Consider the following 23,482-nt stretch of genomic DNA (forward strand, 5'->3'; position numbering starts at 1 on the left):
CAGTTGTGTGTGTGTTGTGTGTATTTGGGTCATTACAGATTATGGCAACCCTAAAACCACCCCATCCTGGGGTTTTCTTGGCAAGATTGGTTCCAAGGAGATTTGCCATTGCCTTTCCCCTGAGGCTGAGAGAGTGTGACTCCCCCAAAGTCATGGGTTTCCACAGCCTTCCCTCTGAATGCCAGCCTCTAGCTTCCCCCTTGCTTCCAGCCCAGCATTTCCTCCTCTTTGGAACCTCTTCCCTTCACTTCCAGCCCAAAGCATTCACATAATCTGTCACAATAATAATACAGTGGAACCTCGCCATACACGGGGGATCCGTTCCAGATCCTGCCGCATATGGCGATTTCCGCCTATGCTCGAGCCCCATTGTAAACAATGGGGCTCGTGCACAGTGGCACGGAGGTGCGCGGGGTGCAACGGGCGCGCGCGCCCATTCAACGCTCAAAGCCACTTATAAAAAGTCCGCATATGCGGAGGCCCCACTGTAATAACAAATGTCGCTTGCAGGGGAGGCCACCTGAATGCCATCTCTGCATCTGCTTTCCCTCCGATTGCCACCCCACAGTGCCATCTCTCCTTACATACACACATGTAGTACAAGCATTCACACATTGTATCAATTTGCCAAATTGAAAGGGAAACATTTGTAACATTTGCATTGTAGCATTCGCATATTCTGTCACACACAGAAAAAAATATTTTTAAAAAATGCCACTTGCAAAGTGACCTGCTGTGCCAGCAGCAAGCAAACGAAAGGGAAATGTAGCACAAGCAGACACATTCTATCAATATGTATCAACCTGTAGAAAAAGCATTCACATAATCTGTCAAAAATAAAAATACAAAAAGAGAGAGAGAAAGCTTCCTGCAAGAGGAGAGGCATGTTCCACCCTCTGCCCTCCCTCTGCCCCAAATCCCTCCCCTGAACTTGACCCGATCATAACCGGCTGGCAGCAGGGAAGAAATGGGTTTTCCTAAAAGACACGGGAAATAATCCACTTCCAGAAAAACCGCTCTAAGGGGGATTTGCCCTGGATCGGGTGTGCAAAACCCTAATTCTGATGTGTTTAAACCGGTGCCAATAGGAACTTTCGACTTTTAATCCGGTTTACAGTTTGGTACAAAAGGTAGTCTGAATGGCCCCTAAAAGTGGTGTCAAACTGGATTATTTCTGTAGTGTGGGTGCAGCCTATGTAAATAGATTAACTCATCTGGAGAATTTCTGCAAGTTGCAGCAACATCTCTTAAATCTTGCAAATTGCAACAAGCTGGTGCTGAGCTGGTGATTTTTCTTCTTGCCTGAAGTAGAGCCTCCCATAACTGGAGAATTTATACCCTTGTCTCCCACCTGGAGAAGACCCATGAAAATTGGAGACTCAAGTTTAGGCCCTGGAATGTGGGAAGCCTAGTCTAGTCATTAACATATGAGTCTGAGCACATATATTAGACCTATGTTTTAAGATTGTCATTGGCATCCAATTTAATTTCTGGACACACTTCAAAAACCTGATTTCAGCCTATAAAACCTTTTGTAGATTTCTCAATCATCTCGTTTTCTGTAGTGCTAAGCCACTCGGCTGATACTTCAAGTTTCTCTTCCTATTTTCATGAGGAAGTAGTTTTGAAAGGGAAATGATCTCTTTCCTCCTGTTCATATCTGTGTCCAAGCTGCCACCTTCTTCACAGGCCCTTCTTATTGTGCTCTTAATAGGTGTTTGATGGGCAAACTTTCAACAAGCTGGAAAAAGCTGCACTTGCTGATTTTTACACATGAAAATCTGGTTACATGAGTGACCAGATGTCCTCCTTTTCCAGGACGTGTCCTACATTTCAACCTTCTGTCTAGGAGGAATTTCAAAATGCCCTCCATTTTGAGTATAAAAAAAATGAATGTACATTTATAGTATTGTTTTTAGGTTTTACATGTTTCTTCAATGTCCTACATTTTGCAGTGATTTGGCCTCCTTTGCGGTTATGACATCTGGTCACCCTGATCAATTTTTATTTTCTTGGTAAGCAGTAGTCACAAGTTAAAAATAGTTGCCTCCAACTAGTCACTTTGGAGACTAACAAATACAGTGGGCTCTTGGTAGCTGCTGAATTTAGGTTTCAGTTCCCTGAGTGAATACCAAAATCTGTAGATGCTCAAGTCTGATTAAATATAATGGCACAGTAGAATGGTGTATAAAATGGCAAAATCAAAGTTTGCTTTTTGAAGTTTATATTTATTTTAATATTTTCAAGCAGTAGATGGTTGAACCCCATGGATAAAGAGTCCATGGATACAGAGGGATGGCTGTAACATAATAAGTATGAATGAAGTTGCTTTACCAGTGTAACAAGTAATGGTTTCTAATTATTTTCAAACTACTTTCTTTTTAAAGAAAGTTTTTGAGAGATTTTGATAAGAGACTTTCAAGCATCATGTCTTTCTTTTATCAGTCCTAGGTTCTCTCTCTCTCTCTCTCTCTCTCTCTCTCTCAAAGAAAGCCATAGAAAGCATTAGAAAAAGCAACAAATAGGACAGTAAGCAATATTACTAGTTATTTTTCCAACATTGTAATGAGTAATAGCAATATATTAAAACGCTGCATTAGGTAACAGGGATGAATTGCCTGTAAAACATAATTTTCTAAGATCTGCTCAGCAGACAGAGCTGCGAAAGTTTGCTTCTATTTTGGATGAAAGCTCCCAGAACTGAATGTGTTGCCTGGGGAACATTGAAAGTTGTAGCAAAGAAAAGTGATTTTTCTCAGTTCTGTTTGTGGGTAACACTTGTCAGTAGCGAATCATTGCTTATATCCTTTATTGTTGTGTTGTTAACTGGCTCCAATTTATGGCAACCCTGTAAATGAAACACCTCCAAGACTCCCTATCCACAGTTGATCCGTTCAGATCTTGCAAACTCAATGCTGTGTCCTCCTTGATTGTTCATATCCATCTAGTATGTGGTCTTCTCTCTTTTTTTGCTGCCCTCTATCTTTCCAAGCATCATAATCTTTTCTAGTGAGTCATGTCATCTCATGACGTAGCCAAAGTACAACAGCCTCAGTTTGGTCATCCTGGTTTATAGAGAGAATTCAGGCTTGATTTGTTCTAGGACCCATTTATTTGTCCTTTTAGCCACCCAAGATATCCACAGAACTTTTCTCCAACACCACTTCTCAAATTAGTTGATTTTCTTCCTATCAGCTTTCTTCATTGTTCACCTCTCTCACCCATACATGGGGTCTTGCTGCATGAGAAAAGAAAGCCAAAGCAGAGTAGGAGAGCAGTGGCTTTCTCGGTGCCTCTCCACATGACATCATAGCACTTCTGTTCTCCTTCCTGAGGGAGACAATCATAAAAGTGTGCCTTTTGCCAAATAGATTTTTCCTGTGACCAGTTCGGAGTGAAATCGAGTGAAACCAGACCAGTTCGGAGTGAAATCGAAGTGAGCTTGGAAACAATTTTTGCTTGTCACCAAATTCACAAAAATCAGGAATCACTTTGGATTGACTGTGGATCTGCCTCAGAACGACCCCCCCCCATAGAAAGCAATCACGTGAGATAATACATCACGTTTTAACATGAATTCGCATGGTTGGACCCGCAGTGGCCTCAGATCAGAGCTGCAAAAACCTCAGTGTGATAAGGGCCTATGAGAGGAAATCATTTGTACGTTTTGTTGTGTCTTTTAGTTTAGACAAAATGCTCCTGAATTTCTCACTAAAGTTTACTGCAGAGAAGCAGTTTTTAATGGCAATAGGATTTTCTTTAAGAAATGACTCTTTTCTGCCACTCCCCAAAGAGAAACTGAACTTTGATCTTTGAAACAAGAAGAGAAGATTAAAGAACATGCGACAGACATTCTTCACCTTGTTGTTTGTCCCTGCCTTGATTAAGCTACAATGAGTCCTTGACTCAAGCTGCATAGTTCAGTCTTCACTGTGTCTTCCTTGCTCTGAACAGTTTGTAAAATACACTGATTCACAGACCACATGGCTACATTTTGAAGAGAACATCTATGGATGGCATAAAATTAGCAGTAAGTAAAAAAAAAAACCCATGACAAATGACAGAAATACTGAGAACATGACTAATGGGAACATGACAGCAAGCATCAATGTCTGCATTGTTACCTTTCATTACCTATGGGAATGGAAGAATAAACCATGAAAGCTTTTAGATCAGAGGTAGGTAACATACAGTCCTCTGAGTGTTGTTGGACTGAAATTCCCATGAGCCATAGCCAACATGGCCAATAATGTGCAATGCAAAGGGCTACTGCCCATTATCATCTGAAAAGATCATACTTTGTCAAGGTCTGATTTAGCTGCTGCAAACAGCTAAAAAGTACAATCTTATTTATTACTAAGAGTATGTCCCACTGGATTAAATGGAACTTCTTCAGGTAAGTGTGTTAAAGTTCTCAGCTTAAACCAATCATTCAAAAAGAGGTGGGAAAAAGAGGCCCTCTGACAGCTTGGTGCCCTCTGGATGTTGTGGTCTATGGGAGCTGTTTGATTACTTCATTGATAAGCCTGACATATTTCCCACATTCTCCATGGACTAGTGTCTGTCCCACTCACTTGCATCCCTTGCATTAAAGCAGCAAAGAGCCCTGTCTCCCTCCACCACTTTGTGACTGTCTCCCCACAGACACTTTCTCCAGCTCCTGACAGTCATATTTTGACTTTGGGCAGTCTATACTCACCCACCCAGCTCCAGCAGATACTAGACAAAATGGTATCTTACCCTTAGATTCATGCATGAAGCCCCAAGGACACCCCTTTTCTTTGCCACGGAGAAGTGGCATTTTGCCGCTTCTCTGTGGTCCAGAAAAACTCCAGATTGGGGCCGCAGGGCTGCCGGTGAGGCTGCCCTGCCCCCAACCCGGAGCTAAAAGTGGCGGGTGCAGGCTACCCCAAAGGGGCGGTATTACCACACCACAGTTTGCTGCCCCTTGCATTCTGCTATCTGAGGCAGGTGCCTCATTCTGCATAATGGAAGAACCTGCCCCGATAAAGAAGACATGTCTGCTATTTGGGTGAGCCAAACAATTCATTTCTTATATTTATATCCTTCTTCTCCCGCAAGAAGCTCAGGCAGGAAGATTAGGCTGAGAGAAAGTAGCAAGTTGCACAAAATATCCTGGAAAATATGTGTGAGCATTGGTCTCTCAAGGCAGAATCTTATTATGGGAGAGTAAGGACAGTTCATGAGTATCAAAGAACATGGTTTGCTCACAGAAGTTCCTATGTTTAATCCCTGGTATTTCCAAGAAGGGCTGAGAAATTCCCTGTGTGGCATTCTGGAGAATGTACTGTATGAGCTAAATAAAAACTATAAAACAGTCTCCTATGTAATTATGCATCTGAGTGCGTAATTCTGTGTTCTTCCAATGTTGCTAATTATACTTTAGCAATTACAGTTTCAATTACTGTGCTTCTACATTCATATACAGCGATTTTAAAATAAGTATTGTACTGCAAGATTCATTCTGGCCTCTATTTAATAAAAAAGTTGTTGATTGTGCACCATGAGGCCAAGGAAAAAATAAAACCCCATGTTTTTGACCCTCAAGCACACATGGCTAAGCATCATCAGAGTGTGGTTAAGATGGCAAATGTTATTAATGAGGAAGAACAGACATGCTGGGAATTGCTGCACCAGTTTGCTTTTGTCTGAGTCTTCTGGGAAGGGAAAGACTCTGCCCTGCTGAATTGAGTGGAAGGTACATTTGTACTTTGAACTCAGTTTGCAGCATCTGAAGTAAGCTGAGGACAAAGTGTGAAAGTGGGAGGAGGAAAGAGAACCTGGGACATTTCAAAAGCAACTGAAAAGTGGGATGACAAAGGATTAATCAGGACTGTCCCTACTGATTCAGGATAGTTGGAGAGTGAGGATTTTGTATTCTGAACAAGTGACTCAAAAGTTTGTTTGTTTGTTTCTTATTAGACTGAGGGGTCATTGATACTTATGTTTCTAAGTGAACAAATCCAGATTGCATGATTGCTGCGATACCGAATCGAAGTTCACACTACGTTTGCCACAATCAAAGCTGAGCACATGGCACTTTAACCGTGTTGACGTTCACATTACCATTTTTATTGATTTAAAATGGAGCCGACATTTTGATAGTTTTTTAACTGCCAATCAAATGATGTGCATCTACATCACACTGCTTGGGGGACCCCCCCATCAGCCTCAGAGGATGGTGAAGGCAAGCCCCTCTGAACACCCTTGTCAAGTAACCCCTGGGATAGGTTCACATTGGGGGAGATCACACTCTCTCAGCCAAGAAACCCCCATGAGTTTAAATGTGGGGTTTAAATATAATATAATATATGTGCAAGAGCTTTGTTTGCACCAACTTTTATTTCTTAGGAAAGAGGAAAAACAACCCCTAACCCCCACCCCCACTGATAGGGTTCTTTTTTTATATATGTCTATCAAATCATGTGCACCTTTGTCATACTGATGATGTCAGTATTTAAACTACTGTCTACTGTGGCCATGCAATAGCAAAGATGTGCATAAGCTGTTTTATTTTTTTTTAACTACATCATCTAATGATGTTCCCAAGAGAACCCCGTCCCTGACCTTGGTGAGCTCTGGGAATCAGCCATCGGTGCAGATAAGGGGACACTAGCAGAAGAGAAAAAAAGCCAGTCTGTACTTTAAAGAGACCACTTTCCAAAATGCAGAAAGTTTGAATCCACTTCATTTCTAGAGCTGCTTTTTTCACTCCGGAGTGCCAAGAGAGGAAAAACAATGGTGCTTTGCTGAGAGCAAAGTGATAGGCATGATCCACCCTCTGCACATTAACCCCTCCCTTCCTGTGCTCCAAATTGAATTGACAGCAGGTTCCCATTTGCAGCTGGTAAAAAAAGGACGATAAAATCTGAGTCTGCTTGGTGCCAGTGTGAACAACCCTGAAATAACCTAGTTTCCACACCGAGTTATTTCATTGTGTGAATGACCCCTGAGTAAAACTATAAACTAATACAATCAGTCCTTCTTATACACAGATTTCTTATACACAGATTCAAGCACCCACAGTTTGAAAATGTTCCCAAAAAAAGTATAAATTTAAAATATCAAACCTTGATTTTCCATTTTTTATAGGGGACACCATTTTGCTATGTCATTATATTTAATGGGATTTGAGCATCCACAGATTTTGTTATCCATGGGGGATCTTGGAACCAAACCCCATCGTATAATAAAGGTCCACTGTACTTAGCACAACCATTACAAAAGCATCAGTTGGGTCATTTGTTTATTAGGGACTTCAAGAATATCAGACAATGGTGAGCAAATGTTTGCGGCCTCCAAACCCATCCTTATGTTGAATGTTAAGACAAAGCAGGTAGGAGAAGGAACACAGTTTTCATGTTATTATCACTGTGTCTGCATTTAATCATAGTTTTATTATTGCAGACATAATGGATTAGGTTCTACTTGTTATAAAGTTTCAAAGACTGTACCTCAGACTGCTAGGGGGGAAAAGTTTTATTACTTTTTAAAATATGAAATTCAGCAGTTAATGCAAATCTATTTCCACCTGCCATGGAACACACAGGTTTCTTGTGGGGCATGGAACTGAAGTAAAGAGAAACATAGCAGTTATTATATTAGCAGTAGGATATTATTTACATTTGCACCTATCCATTTCATAACTTCCAACAGTTTGAATTTGGCTGGGACAGTCCAGATTAATCTTCTGCTGTTCTGCCTTTTCAGCAGCTTTTAAAATGTCCCATTTTCTAACATCTACTTCCATTTTGCCTCTTCATCCCCAACTTCAGATGCTGAAAACTAAGTTCAAAGTGCTCAAATAGTTTGCATTCTATTAACATAACTGCATGGAAAGGAAACAGAGAATCTTACCCTGCCCAATAGGCTCAGGAAAAAGCATACTCTTCTAGCTTGTGTGTTCTTCTTCATCCATAATATTTGCCATCTCGAGCACACTCTAATGTTGCTTGGCCACACTTGTACCAGTTTTTATCTTTGAAATGTTGAACGGTATGGCATTTGTTTCAATGAATTCAAGGCAATATACCTCCTCCTCCTCCATTTTTCAACTTGAGAACAACAAGGAGAAGTGAGTTCTGCTAAGAAACAGTCAAGGTTATCCAGTGAGTTTCACATGTCACTGGGAAGTAAAAAATGTATCTCCCCAAATTCCAATTCAATACTCTACCCTACCCACTATAGACAAAATGGCTTCAGAATCCAAACTAGGTAACAGAATTCCTAAATTAGGTATGTAAGCCTTAACAAGAAAATACTATCTTCAGTTTGCTAACAATAGGATATACAGTCATCCCTCCATATTTGCGACTTTGATATTTGCGGATTTGATTATTCACGGATTTCATTAATATGTTCTCTCTAGGACTGTCTAGGTCCTCCAGTGCAACTCTGTGGTCAACTTTAACTAAAAGTTGCACTGAAAGACCATTTGTAGCTACTCCAGTGCCATTCTATGGTCAGTGTATGTTGGACATTGACCACAGAGTTGCACTGGAGGACCTAGAGATTCCTAGAGAGGTGTCCTCTCAGGTAAAAACAGTGTTTTGTTATTTGCGGTTTTTCCATATTCACGGGGGTCCTGTTCCCCTAACCCTAGCAAATATGGAGGGACAACTGTATAAGGCTGTACTTGACTGCACCTTAAGAGCAGAATGAGTAGAAACTCCAATGTCTGCATGTCAAACAGCAATGTATTACAAGTCTAGCTCTGGGCATTTAGCTACACTAACTCAAAGTAAATGGTAACAGAAATCTCAAACTGAAAAAAATATCATAAAAGGGTAATGTAGTTAAGAGTCAGGAAAGCCAACATGGTGTAGTGGTCTGAGCACTGGACTATGACTCTGGAGACCAGGGTTCAAATCCCAGCTCAATCATGTAAACACACTGGATGACCTTGGTCAGGGACGTAGCCAAGGGGGGGCGGTTCTTGGGGTCCGGACCCCCCCTTCCGTTAGAAAAATGAATGGTGTGTGCTGCTGCGCTGCCGCACCCAAGCCTCAATATAATGGTGGCACTTAGTCTGGACCCCCCCCCCCCTTCCTAAAATCCTGGCTACATCCCTGACTTGGTCAAGTCACATTCTCTCAGCCTCACAGGATGGCAATGGCAAACCTCTGCCAAGAAAACCCAGTGATAGGCCCAGTGATAGCCTTAAGTTCACCATAAGTTGAAAATGGCTTGAGAACATGAAAGAAGAACATGACAGCAAGTATCAGAAACATGTCTACATTGTTCCCTTTCATTACCCATGGGAGGGGAAGAAACCCTTTATTTCAGGGGTTGGTAAAATACAGTCCTAGGGTTGTGGAATGTTTCAATGTGGCAAAAAATAATTTCTCTACAGTTTTACATCCTGTTCTTGAATGTGTAAATTTGAAATTCTCCAAAACACAATCATAATGGCATAGAAACTGTGTGGTGTTGGAGCTGCTGTGGTCATCCTCAACAGCTGTGCTGTGTTTCTGTTCTTGCTTGAGGCTGTGGGTTACTACACCTGCAGCAAGAGTAATTTGCCTGTCCTGTTGGAAGACAAGATCCAGTAATGTGAAGTCCTGTCGTTTTTGTTGATGATAATAATAATAATAATATCAATATCTCACTTCCCAACCCCCCCCCCAAAAATTGGGATACAGAGCGGCTTACAAATTAAAACATACATATAAAAGTTGGCATTAATGCAGATTTAAACTCGTTTATCCACTCTGCATCATATTAGGGAGCATGAGGTTTTCTTGGATAGAGAGGAGCAGACTGTCTCTATGGAAGAGGTCAGTTCTCATGCACAGGAGGTAGATAGTTGGAGGATTGTGACATGTAGAAGTAGAAAGACCAGGGTTCATTCTGTGAGTGTGGAGCTGCAGAATTGATTTGAAGCTCTCTCCTTTATCAGTGATGATGAGGGGCAGCAAGGAGAACAGCAGTGTCAGTCCTCAGAGAATGTGCATGAAATCTGGGATGGTTCAGCACATGGAATGGACTCTGCCAAATCTCAGAGGAGGCATGTGGTGGTGGTAGGGGACTCCCGAGTGAGGGGAGCACAATCTTAGTGGGCCTGACAAGATATCTCAAGAGGTGTGCTGTCTCCCTGGGGCAAAAATCTGTGATGTAACAGAGAAGCTGATAAGGCTATCAAACCCTTGAGTGTTACCCCTTCCTTTAGGTTTGCTTGAGAACCAAAGACACAGCAGGCATATCCTTCAGAGTATCACAAGGGATTATGAGGCTCTGGGTAAGAAGCTGAAGAATCTGGATGAACAAGCTGTCATTTCAACTCAGGGTTGCTCAAAAAGTTAAAAACAATAAAAAGGACTTTTTTTGGTTATGTCCATTGAAAACGGAAGAACAAGGAAATGTTAGGGGTGCTATGTGGGGAAGATGACAAAATTCTAACAGCGAACAGAATAAAGGAAAAATTGCTCAACACTTTCTTAGCTTTGGTCTTCTCTAAAACACACAGCAGTGTTGTCCGGGAATGCTGCCAGCAGACACTTGACAGTAGCCGATAACAGAGCCTTAGCACAGTGGAAGTGAAAGTAAAGCAGACCTTGCAAGGAATCAGTTTGAGAGCAGTCCGAGAAAACAAGCCGAGTTCAGAATTCCAGAAGTCCAAACGTTCCGAGAGTCAAGCCGAAGTCAGGATACCGAGAAACAACGTTGGTCAAACAGTCCAAGGTCAAACAGCCAAGAGATAACGAAGTCCGGTCCAAGGTCAAGGTAACAAAGAATCCATATACTAGGAGCTAGTGCTAGCAGCAATCACGCCGAGAGATCATGCAATAAACTCTAGCAACCAGCATTAGTCTCTCTCCCACTTAAGTAAGGGAAACTCTCCCTCGTGCCACCTGAGGCTGGTTGGCTAATTGCCTCTCGGCAATTCTCTGTGATCTGCGCCTGCAAGCACTCTCGGCTCTTCTCTCTTTGAAAGAAGGCACCTGCATGCAAGCTTCATCCCCAGAGTCCCCACTAGGCAGTGGTACCATAAAAGGCCTCTCTTCAGCACTAGGACCTGGTTGAATCTCCTCCTCTGGGGCTGGAGGATCACAGCTGGGACCTGGCAGGGCAGGAACAGCACCTGGCGTTGCCTCAATCAGCCCTTGCTCTGGAGGAGGCTCATCCTCCTCCTCATCCTCCGAGAGCTGATCTTGGCTGGCCATGACAAGTGTGTTTTTTAATTGTATGGACTTTCACATACATGAATTAAAACAAACCACAAATCTAACATATTACAATCGCACTCATATTTTCTATTGGATCATATGTGTGTGTGTGTGTGTGTGTGTGTGTGTGTGTGTGTATGTATCCCACCTCTCCCTTCTGGGACACACACACACACACACACACACACAACCAAACACATTTATATATATGCACATACCATACAACTTCTTCAATAGTTGTCTTCCATACATTCCTTAATTGCCTTATCTAGATAACATTGCATAATCTCTTACTCTATTTTCCCCTTTATACAAACATTCATACACTCATTCTTCATCCTCATTTGACTTCCTAGTTTTCAACACAGGAATTATAATTAAAAAGGACAACACTTGGGAAAATTGGAACAGATGATGCTGTTGGGGAAATGCAGCACAGAATAGATAAAGAAAATAGTAGTACAGGAGTATCTGGCTACTCTAAATGAATACTCTAAATGAAACAGACAGCTCGGTAAAGCCGGCTTCTAGCCAGCTTGGGGGCATGGTGGATAGATATGACATACCCCCGAGTTGTACAGAAACTGCGGCAGCAATTACATGCTGGACAGCTTCCGAGTGACTTGGGGATATGGCGTTCAGACTCCATTCGCCCCAGAGCCGGCAAAAAGCTGACTCTAGAGGCGAAGGGGCAGCTTTTTTCCCACCCCAAAGTGGAGCAGACTTTTTATGCTCCTATTTGGGGCAGAGACTGGCCGGACTGGGGCCATGGCATGCAGGGGCCATGACCTCAATCTGGCTATCACCCCTCAGTCTCCAGGGCCAGATGAACTTTATTTACCCAAGGGTATTAAAATAACAGGCAGAAGTAATCTCAGAACCACTGGCAATAAACTTTAAAAATTCCTGGTGAACAGGAGAGGTCCCAGCAGACTGGAGGAGGGCAAATGTTGTCCCCATCCTTAAAAAAGGGGGATAAAAGAGGACACAAACAATTACCATCCAGTCTGTAAGCTTTTAGGAATGCCACTAAAAGTCAACAAGAGTTTCTGAAAAACAAGTCACCCCAAACTAGTCTGTCTGTTTCTCTCTCTCTCTCTCTCTCTCTCTCTTAAAATATAATTACAGGCTTGGTAAATGAAGAGAATGCTGTGGATGTAGTGCATCTTGATATCAGTAGGGCCTTTGACAAGTCTCCCATGATATTCTTGCAAAAAAGCTAGTAAATGTGGGCTAGACAATGCTACTGTTAGGTGGGGATCTGTAGTTGGTTAACTAAAGGGTGTTTGCCAATGGCTTCTTTTCCTCCAGAAGAGAAGTGACTAGTGGGGTGCCACAGGGCTGTGTCCTGGGTCCAATGCTGTTCAACATCTTCATCGATAACTTGGATGATGGAACAGAGGGCATGCTTATCAAATTTCCAGGTGACTCCAAATTAGGAGATGTAGCTAATATCCCAGAGGAATTCAGAATTCAAAGTGACCTTGACAGATTAGAGAGTTGGTCAAAAACTAACAAAATGAACTTCAGCAGGGAGAAATACAAGGTACTACACTGAAGTAGAGAAAATGAAAGGCACAGATATAGGAAGGATGACACCTGGCTTGACAACAGTACATGAAAATGATTCCTGCAATTTACAGAAGTACAAAAACCTAGAATAAAATAAAACCTGAGAGGATAACAGCTTTTACAATTCAACAAAGAGTCAGCATGTACAGTAGCCACAGGTTTGGAAAACAAAATGGGAAACATTGGGATGGGGAGGCATGGCTGGCTGGATCCATTGGACATATGAGGTGTGGACGCACTGCTACTCTGTATTGCTCTCTTTAGGCCTTTGTTACATACCTCACCCACATGACTTGTATAGAGGAATCACTATAACCTATTATCAGCATGCCAACACATTTGTGACTGTGGTGGGCATCTGCCTACCAAAAGCACTGTTGAGCTTATTTATGTTCTATCCCAACACAGAGTCAGAACTGCACAGGCTTACAAACAGAGCCATAAAGTGGTCATGTGAATAAATAACTCAAACATATGAAGATAAAAATGTTCTAGGGATCAGTGATAACAATGTTTTTCTATCTTATGTCTGTCCTAGAACAGATATGGAAAAGGGGGCAGGGGGTTAGAAAACATCAAACAAGTTTGTTCAGGGTCTCAGAAGGGCCCAAAACATTTTTATAGTATTTTAATATTTCTGTTTTATTAGTAATTCTAATATATACACTCAGCCCTATATAGAAATATTCATAATATTGAAACTTCATTGGATTTCAAATGACTACTAGTCTCTTAGGGAGTGCAAATGTGTTCTGTTTTCAACTTATGCATCCATATCCTCCAACATTTCAGAGATGAAAACTGGTGCAAGTGTGGTCAAGGAACATCAGAGTGAGGTCAAGATGGCAAATGTTATCAGTGAATACATAAGCTAGGAAAGACTGAAAACAGTCTGCCTTTCCCTGAGCCTACTGGCAAGAGCAAGCAAGATTCACCCCTTCTCTCTCCCTAGTTAACTGAATGCAAACTACTTTAGCACTTTGAACTTTGCCAACTATAGAAAGCTGAGGACAAAAGGAGAAAGTGGGAGGAGTAGAGAGAAATTGGTACATTTAAAAGCAGCTGAAAAGTGTGCAGCAGAGGATTAATCAGCACTGTCCTTGTCAAATCAGGACAGTATGAGAGTGAGTACTTGGAGGAAATGCATCACTAGAGGACACAATTTTTACACATTACATTTTATATTATATTAGTTATTAAAATATTTATATCCTAGTCTTTTTCATGAGAGGAGGATGGGTTGGGGGGAGGAGGAGATAGAAACTGGGACATTTTAAACACAGCTGAAGAAGTAGGAGGATAGAGGATTAATTGGGTCTGTTACTGCCAAATCAAGACAGTTGGAACGTTTGTGCATCCTGTAACAGAACCAGTCTAAGGGCTTGTCTACATGGGCCAAATGAAAAGGTCTCACCTTCATTTTACTGCAAGCAGTCCAGACATTGTATAGGAGGATCTGGGATGAACCCCGGCCTCTTCAGCACCCCAGGGCTTTTTTTTTCCCCAAAGGGAAAAGGTAGCAATTTACTCCTGATTTCAGTGGCAGACCATAAGGCCTACTGGCTTATAAATTGATGCATGCTGGGAAGGAGAAAAATTGTGATTTCGCCAAAGGGAAATGTGTCACCAGTTGTGCCAGTGTTGCTTCAAAGTTCTTTTTAATGGGTTCACTGAGGAGTTCCTGTGGACCAGAAAAATGCAAGGTGAGGTCAGTTTTTATCGTCAACACAGAAGCACCCTGGGTCACCACATCAAGAGTTTTATATGTGGCCTGTTCTGATAAAACTTGGCAATAGTTGTTATCTCCTTGTGCAAAAGAAAGAAACTTTAAACTTCCCAGGCACTCCTTTGCGGCCACAATCCCCCTCTCCATTGCTTTCAATGTAGTCAATTCACCTTAATGAAATGAAGAACAACTTTACAGCAATTATGTTTCAACCAGCCTGGGACTGGGCATTCCTCCAAACAGAGGATACCTTCAAAGAGAGGGATGTCTTCTGTAAACTTGGACACTTTCAGTTTACGTTCAGGGAAAAGAAAATGGAAACGAGCTTTCTATTTGACTTTGCAAGGCCCTGCCTGGAAAGTCAAATGTCAGATGACAGCAACTTTGTGGGACCACTAACTTTAAGCAAAATAAATGGATATATTGAGGTCCCTTAGGCTTTTGCACCCCTGCTACCTAGATTGTGTTTGAAGCCTTTTGCTGCACAATAGAAGACAATGTGAGATACAAAGTTATACATAATTCACACTGCATATATCATTATGTCTGCTTGATCACAGAATCATAGAATCGTAGAGTTGGAATAGACCACAAGGGCCATCCAGTCCAACACCCTGCCATGCAGGAAATCCAAATCAAAGCGTCCCTGACAGAACCACCTCCCATTGAGTCTCATGATTAAAATAAAATCATCTCTTGCTAATGCTTCCACATTAAACATCTCTGAAAGGCCCCGCAGCTACAGAAACCTGACTAATGTTTCTACTTTCACATCTGCAATGCGGCATAAATATATGAAGAGAGATGCTTACATCTGGGCTAACCCGATTTTCAGGCTGAAGTATTTATTTATACTGGTTTCAGTTCCATGTCAACCTGCAATTATTAAGGTTTTTGTTTTGTTTTGTTTTTTAAAAGTAATGCTCATTGCCAACATATTTTATTCTTTTACTACATTTTTTCAAAAAATAACACATTTCACTAAAAACTTACCAGAATACTGGTCTCAGTAAAATTTGGGATATGTTTCCAAGAGGTTTCTTTTTTCCCCTTTTTTCTTTTTCTTTTCTTTTCTTTTCTTTTCTTTTTTTTTTTTTTTTTGGTAATATTTATTTAAATTTCCATATTACACATACAAAAACAATACACAAAACAATATACATTGAACTTAAATAACTAACAACAGACTAATAAAAACTAAACACTAAAACCATACTATTAACATTCAATTATTTTCAATTATTGAATTGACTTTTCAACCTTCAGTTATTCTCTCTTTTGCTGAACTCCAACTTCTTTTAATCTATTTCTTTTATTATTATTTTAACTTCCTGTTTTGGTCAAAATAACCCTTGGATCTTATCCCCTTTTCTTCTTTTTAAACTACTTTCCCCCTTTCCCTTCCCTTCTTCTCTATTTTTCCTTTTCCAGTTCCTTCTAAATCTTTTCCTACTCACTTCCCTCTATCCTTTTTACTAACCTTTTGGGCTCTCTCTTATGTTCTTCTTATCTCTTTTCTATCTTCTTTCCTCTTATTTTTGGCTTTTCTCTTACGTTCTTTCACTTACTCTTTCTTATATCTACTTTCCCTAGGAACTGATCTGAGGGTTATATTGGCCTATTTAAAAGTCACCTGTTCTAGTCGAAGATACAAATACATTTACATTCATACTTTCAACTACTATACCACATATCCTTCCTATCCTATGATATTGATTATTTATTAATACTCCTTCTGTAATCCTACATCTAGTCCTTCTAAAATGTTTATTCCATATCAATCCACTAGCTTTTAAATGTATTTTCCTCTTAATTTATTTATTTTCTTTTCCATTTATTATTATTTCCCTTTTATTTTTATCATTCATTTCAACATTCTGTCTGTTTTCAGTCTGATCCTCGGTTTTTTCCCCATCCACAAAAATTTAGAGAGTTCTCTTTGCCAACTGTGTATTGGTTTCTCTTTTTTTAGAATTTGAATTGTTTGATATAGAAATAATATTTTCGGTATAATACTCATTTTAATACAGGCTATTCTGCCTAACAGGGATAGATTCAAATTTTTCCAATTTTCTAAATCTGTTTTAATCTGATTCCATAATTTTTTGTAATTGTTTTTATACACATCTGTGTTGTTTGATGTTATTTCTATTCCTACATATCTTACATTCTTACTTATATTAAAGCCAGATTTTTTAATTAATTCCAGTTCTTTCATTGCTGATATATATTTTTAGTTAATCTCGCCACCTGATTCTCAGGTGACTAGACATTTTCCTTTTCTGTGTCCTAAATTTCAGCCTTCAGTCCAGGAGGAATTTGAAAATGTTCTCCATTTTGAGCATGCCTAAGAAGCATGAATTTATATTTATTTGAGGTTTTTTTAAAAGCTTTTCTTTGGTAATGTCCTACATTTTTTCTCAAATGCCCTACATTTTCTGGTGCCTTGTCCTCCTTTTGTGGGTAGGACAACTGGTCACCCTGCTCATTCTGCAGTGATCCAGATTCAGAGTGCAGGACACATGTTTAAGAAAACCAGTTTTTCGAAGAAACTGCAAAGTAAAAAAGTTATGTTTTTTTTAAAGAAATTTCATTGAAGCCCTCAGGCATCCCAAAGAATTGTTTTCACTTTGGATCTTGAGGAACCTGGTGTATTCAAATAGGATCAGGATCAAGGTAAGCACGAATTAATTACAGGTATGGATTCATCCTGAGGCAGCATTGTTAAATTCAGGTTTTGCTTAGAGTTTTCCCACTGTTTGGCTGGGTCCTATGGGAAACAGAATACTGGATTAAGACGGTCGTTGGTCTCACCCAGCAGGCCTATTTTTATCCGCTTATCTGTATTGCTTTCCAAATCTTCAATAAGCAGAAGTGAAAGAAGAACCAAAAGTCACATGCAAATTCTTTGCACTAGAGGTTTAGATCTTTATGCAGACTGAAACTGGCCTCAACAAATGGAAGATGGGTGGTGGTTAATTCAAGTAAAAATCCTTTACTTCAGGCACTTAACTGGACCACAAGAAATTTTGTTGGATGAATCAGCTGTGCAGGTGTGCCCTGACTGTCATGCACCTCAAGTACCATATGACAGTAGCATTCCCCACAGAGGTTCATTCATATCTATCCCCTTTCCCCATTAAAAATATATATATACGGGAGATAGAAAAGTTGCATGAACGAGGAAGCTCTGAATATACTTTTCTCAGGAGGAGCTGCATCTTATGTGACAGAATTCAGAGCTATAATCATGTTAGTCTGTAGAATTAGTACATAGATCTTGAAGCACCTTTGAGATTAATTAAAAGAAAGAAATTGGCAGCATGAGCTTTCGTAGATTTCAGTCTACTGAGACTGAATGCATCTGAGCAAGTAAACTGAAGTCTACGAAAGCTCATGCTGCCAATTTCTTTCTTTCAGTAAGTCTCAAAGGTGCTACAAGATCTCTCTACAATTTTATGTGACACTCAGTGACAAAAAGTTTACAGCACACTCTAGTGTCCACAGTCACAACAACATTTGGCATCAAGAATAAAATAGTATCTGTCTCCTTTCTCTCCCTCTCCCTTATCTCTTTCTTAAAAAAAAAAAGAACATGTTTAGATCTACATTGCTATTGTGCATCACTAAATGGCACTTTGATACTATAGTGCCATAATTCTAAGCAGAAAAAAATTCAGAGGGAGAAAAATTGCTTATCAAAACATAGGACCATCTGAGCAAACCACATCCCAGTTTTTTGTCAAACACACACAGAGAAATATTAACAAAATTGTTACAAACAGGCATCCAAAAGAATGGAACAGGCAGACAGAGATGTGACAACAAGCGGCAAAACCCAAGGAGATATGTAGCAAAAACCTGTGCTTTAGACCAGTCTGGAAGGACCTTCTATATTTCTTTTTTGTGAATATATTTTTAATTACCTGGCATTTAAATTTATGGAATGTTTCTGCTGGCTGTCTAATTTTATTATTTATTAGCTATTATGTTGAACCATTTTCTTTTTATAGTATTATATTTGAAAATTAGATCTTTAAAATGTGTCTTCATCAACCTAGAATCAACTATGGATTAAGGAAAGCTTTATTATTTTTTCTTTTACCTTGCCAAAATAAAACAATTCTCTTAAAGGCCTCCTATCCAATGCAATGATTACTTGCATAGATAGAAGAGCTGATTTATACAAGTGCAGTCCCCCCCCCCCCCCGCCCAATATTCTTCAATTTACTGCATGCAGTACTTAAAGCAATCTTCCTCAGCCTGGTAAGTACAACCCCAGTGGCCATACTGATTGGAAATTATGGGATTTGTCATCCAACACATTTTGGAGGACATCTGTTTAAAGACAATTGCTTTAAAGGTATGAACATGAAAACTGAGTGCTGTCACTGAAATGGCTAGGGAAGAGATGGTGAAAGCATGCCCCTTCCTCATAGTAAGGACAGGCACATGTGTGGCCCACCTCAATTATTGAAATTATTTCAATCATAATTATTTGAAAGATCACATCTCTCTATATGAATCTGTCAGAACTCTTAAGATCTTCAGAGGAAGGCTTTCTTTCAGTCCCATCACTATCACAGACTCACCTGGTGAGGAGAGGACATGAGAGAGAGCCTTCTCAGTGGCTGCTTCCAACCTTTGGACCTCCCTGCCTGCTCTCTTTCGCGGTCAAGCAAAAACATTTTTCTTCAAGCAGGATCTCCATTTGATCCCATTCCCCACCACCACTCCCTTCTCCTTTTGTGTCGTGTCTTCTTAGATTGTAAGCCTGAGGGCAGGGAACTGTCTAACTAAAAGATTGTATGTACAGCGCTGTGTAAAATTACAGCGCTTTATAAATAAAGGTTAATAATAATAATAATAATAATTGCATCCTGGAAAACTTCTTATTGGGGTGTTTGCTTTTGTAGGTTTACAATGGTTTAACATTTTAACTTTGTGTGTTTTTAATTATAGTATATTTTAAACATGTTACACTAATGTGATTTTTTTCATTGTGTTTTTAAAACTGTACTATTTTTAAGTACCTTTTGTGAGTTTTCACGGGTCCAATTTAGAAGAAAGGTGGCATGTAGTAGTAAATAAGTTTATTTGTATAGCGTGCCCCAATACAAAAAGTAATCCATATAAAGCATAAAATATAAACATCAAATGCACTGTAAAAATAATACATTTCATTACAAAGTTAAAATCATCTTTAAAAAAACATGAGGACTCAGATGCATTTAAATAGGCATAAGGGTCAGATACACTAACATTATATAGCATTGGCTTGTAAAGCTGAGGATATTCAAGAATAGTTGGGATTCGAATCTATCCTGTAACCCAAACATCGTCTTTACAGAGCTTCCTCCTTATAATTGATGCTTTGAAAACAAAACAGGCTACCTTTTCAGAAATGCTTGTTTCGGTGTCAAATATGAGTCAGAGTTGTTTGGTACCAACCCTAAGTCTTGACCAAGGCTGCTGATATAAAAACTGCTCTTCCGAAGGAACCTCTAGAAAGATAGAGAATAAAAAGAGTAGGAAGTCAGCGTTGACCCTTTGGAATCAAGCCCATACAAACAATTTTCTTAAGGAAGGAGGCATTATGGATGTACCATAGTGTTAGATTTATGAGTATGGAAATTGAAACGTGTTTTTTTATGCGAAATGTATTCTTTTATTTGGAAATTGTCAATAAAGATTATTAAATAATAATAATAATAATAAAAAAACTGCTCTTCCCTCCATTAGCTGTTTGAGGAGGACAAGGAGGACCTTAAGGCTTTGGCTCAAGATGCCACTCCCTTCCCACTAATTACAGCCTGTGGGAGGTAAGAAGAACACCAAGGTGGCATGTAAAATAAATAAATAAAGCACTATTCAGCATGTCAGCCTGAGAGAGTTAGGTATCGGAGGCGCTGCACTCCAGTGGCTCCATTCCTACCTCTCGGGCAGATTCCAGATGGTGAGGCTGGGGGACAGTTGCTCCTCCAAGAGAGAGCTGACATCTGGTGTTCCTCAAGGCACCATTCTGTCCCCCATGCTGTTTAACATTTACATGAAACTGCTGGGCGAGATCATCCAGAGACATGGGGCGTGGTGTTATCAGTACGCTGATGACACCCAAATATGTTTCTCTATGCCTCCGACTGTTTCAGTGACTAAGGATGGCATCTCTCCTCTGAATACCTGCCTTGCGTCAGTAATGGGCTGGATGAGGAAAAACAAACTCAGGCTGAATCCAGAGAAAACGGAGGTACTTGCAGTAGGCACCTCAGGTCTGAGGAAGAAAATTTACCAACCTGTCCTGGACAGGGTCACACTTCCCCTGAAGAACGAAGTTCGCAGTTTGGGAGTACTTCTGGATCCATCTCTACAGTTGACATCTCAAATAGATGTGGCAGCCAGAAGTGCTTGGTACCAACTTCGGCTGATACGCCTACTGCGTCCCTACCTAGACCGAAAGGACCTTGAGGTGGTGTACATGCTCTGGTAATCTCTCGTCTTGATTTCTGCAATGTGCTCTACATGGGGCTACCCTTGTACCAATTTCGGAAGCTTCAACTAATGCAGAACATGGCAGCCAGATTGGTCACTGGTTCTTCAAGGATTGACCATATAACACTAATCTTAAAAGATCTTCATTGGCTCCTGCTTCCGGGCGCAATACAAGGTGTTGGTTATTACCTTTAAACCCCTAGATGGCTTGGGTCTGAGTTACTTATGGGAACGCTTCTCCCTATACAATCCGCCCCACACTCTTAGAACGACGGGAAAGAACTCTTTGGAAGTAACAACAACCAAATACGTTTCAACTTCCCAAAGAGCTTTTACAATAGCTGCTCCAAGACTGTGGAATAGTCTCCTGGAAAAGATCTGTCTTACTGCCTCCCTGGAAACCTTCAGGAAGGCAGTTAAGATGGAGCTTTTCCGGCGAGCATATCCACCTGATTTTTGGTGGGTATGACACGAATCCACCTCCCTGAACTCCAGTGTCACCTGCGATATCCTGTTTTTAATCGCTAATTGTTATGTATTTTATCGAATTGTTTTGTGTTATTCTGTATTGTTTCTTAAATTAGGTTGTGACCCCACTTTGATCCACCCAGGAGGGTGGGAAAATACAAATTATTATTTTTATTATTATTATTGGAATAATTTTCGTTGACTGTACTTCAAAAGACATGGAACTGAGATGCAATCGGAAAATGAAGTGCTAAGCTAAATAATTCACAGCAGAATTAAACAAAACTTTGGACTACCAAAAGCTTTTGGTCATGATTTGCAAAGTAAAATATCCATATTCAAAGACAGTATATTCCAGTGGTGGCAATCTATGGTATGCATGCCACAGGGGCACACAGATCCCTTTCTATGGGCACAGGCACCATCACCCTAGCACAGAGCTCTGAAGCCTGGCTTGCTGTGGTGAGCGGGTGCATCCCTTCTTCCTCCTCCAGCTTTTCCTCTTCCTCTTTTGCCTCTTCCTCTCCCTCCCCCACCACCACTGCTACCACCTCCTCCTCTTACTTTCCTCCTCGCTGCCACTGCTGTCGCTGCTGCTGCTTCCTCTTCCTCCTCTTACTTCCTCCCTCCTCCTCCTCTTCCTCCTCTTTCTTCCTCTCTTCTCCTCCTCTATCCATGTGATGACATTGCTGCTGCTTCCTCCTCTTCCTTCTCTGTCTGCACCTCTTCCTTCCTCCTGCTCCTTCCTCCTCTTCCCACCTCCTCCTCCTCCTCTGCTTCCTTCCTCCTCTTCCTCCTCTGACCCCCCCCCCCCCCCGTGGGCTTGCAGTCCACAGATATGAAGGGCAGACCAACTTTATTGTTCTTGTTATTGCACTGTGCCTTCTGTGCTATATTATGTTTGTTGTTGTTGTGTGCCTCCAAGTTCGGGGGTGGGGTAGTTGGAATGGAAATCTATTTGGATCCACCAAAGTCATACTGAGAGATCATTCTGAAACTCCACTGTGCTCATATGACGTTGAGGGATTCTGCCCCACAATTTCCAGATGCTTCTTAGATTGTTAATTTATTCTGTTTTATTCCTGGTAAACTGCATTTATCAGCAAGAGAAGAAAACTAGGTATAATTTTCAATATGTGAACTAGATAAGGTGATAAAACTTATCTCTTCGGGCCACTGCAAATACCTCAGACCTAGAGATTCTCCATTTCTAAAGATCCCCTATGAGGAAGGCCACAACAGTTAACTTTTGCATTTAAACTTACTGCATGATTTTCTTATAGTAAATAAGTTTAATGTTGTAATTCCAAGTCAAAACATGAAATGTTTGGAATAAATACTTGTTAAACATCTTCAAAAAGTATAGGTAAAAAAATACAAAGCAGTGGTTACAATTTTTTTAAAAAAATCTATAAAAAATTGAAATGCAGACTACAATTTGTTCAAGGATATAGCAGGTGCAGCTCTCTTTCTTAGTTTAAGAGATAAAAAGTAGTTGCCATGTTACCCAGTTTGTTTCATGCTCAAACCTCTTTGGGAACTTATTTGTTGAAGGTGAGTATGCACTAAATTCACAAAATAAATGCAAATGTTAAAATGTTCATGCGATCTATTTACATGAGCTATCAACATGGGACCAAGATGAAAATAATTCCCTGGTTTATGCTCCCAAAGTTCAGGTCAGCAGAGGGAGACAGAGCACAATAGTTTATGTCACTAACTTGGACTAAAAGGAGCTGTCCTCTCTCTGAACTGAAACTTTGTTCTAGCCTCTTAAAAAGCAGTTGCATCATGCCATCAGTTTTATTTTATTTATTTAAGGAATTTGTTTATCACTTTTCAGTCCACCAGGCTCCTCTTTATAGCAGCAAGGGAGGGGAGGGATAAAGGAAAGAAATAGCAAAGGTGTGCATTAGGAATAAAGCTTGAAACAATAAATGGGCATGTGGAAAATGAAGACTCAAATGATAACGAAGAGCAAGATTTTGTGGGTTGTGAATCATCCATGGAGCAGCTAAAATCACTTCTTGCCAGTTTGTTG

The sequence above is a fragment of the Sceloporus occidentalis genome, unplaced genomic scaffold (genome assembly GCF_023333645.1).
Source record: "Sceloporus occidentalis isolate IW3139 unplaced genomic scaffold, rSceOcc1.0.p SCAF_2, whole genome shotgun sequence".
NCBI lineage: Eukaryota > Metazoa > Chordata > Lepidosauria > Squamata > Phrynosomatidae > Sceloporus > Sceloporus occidentalis.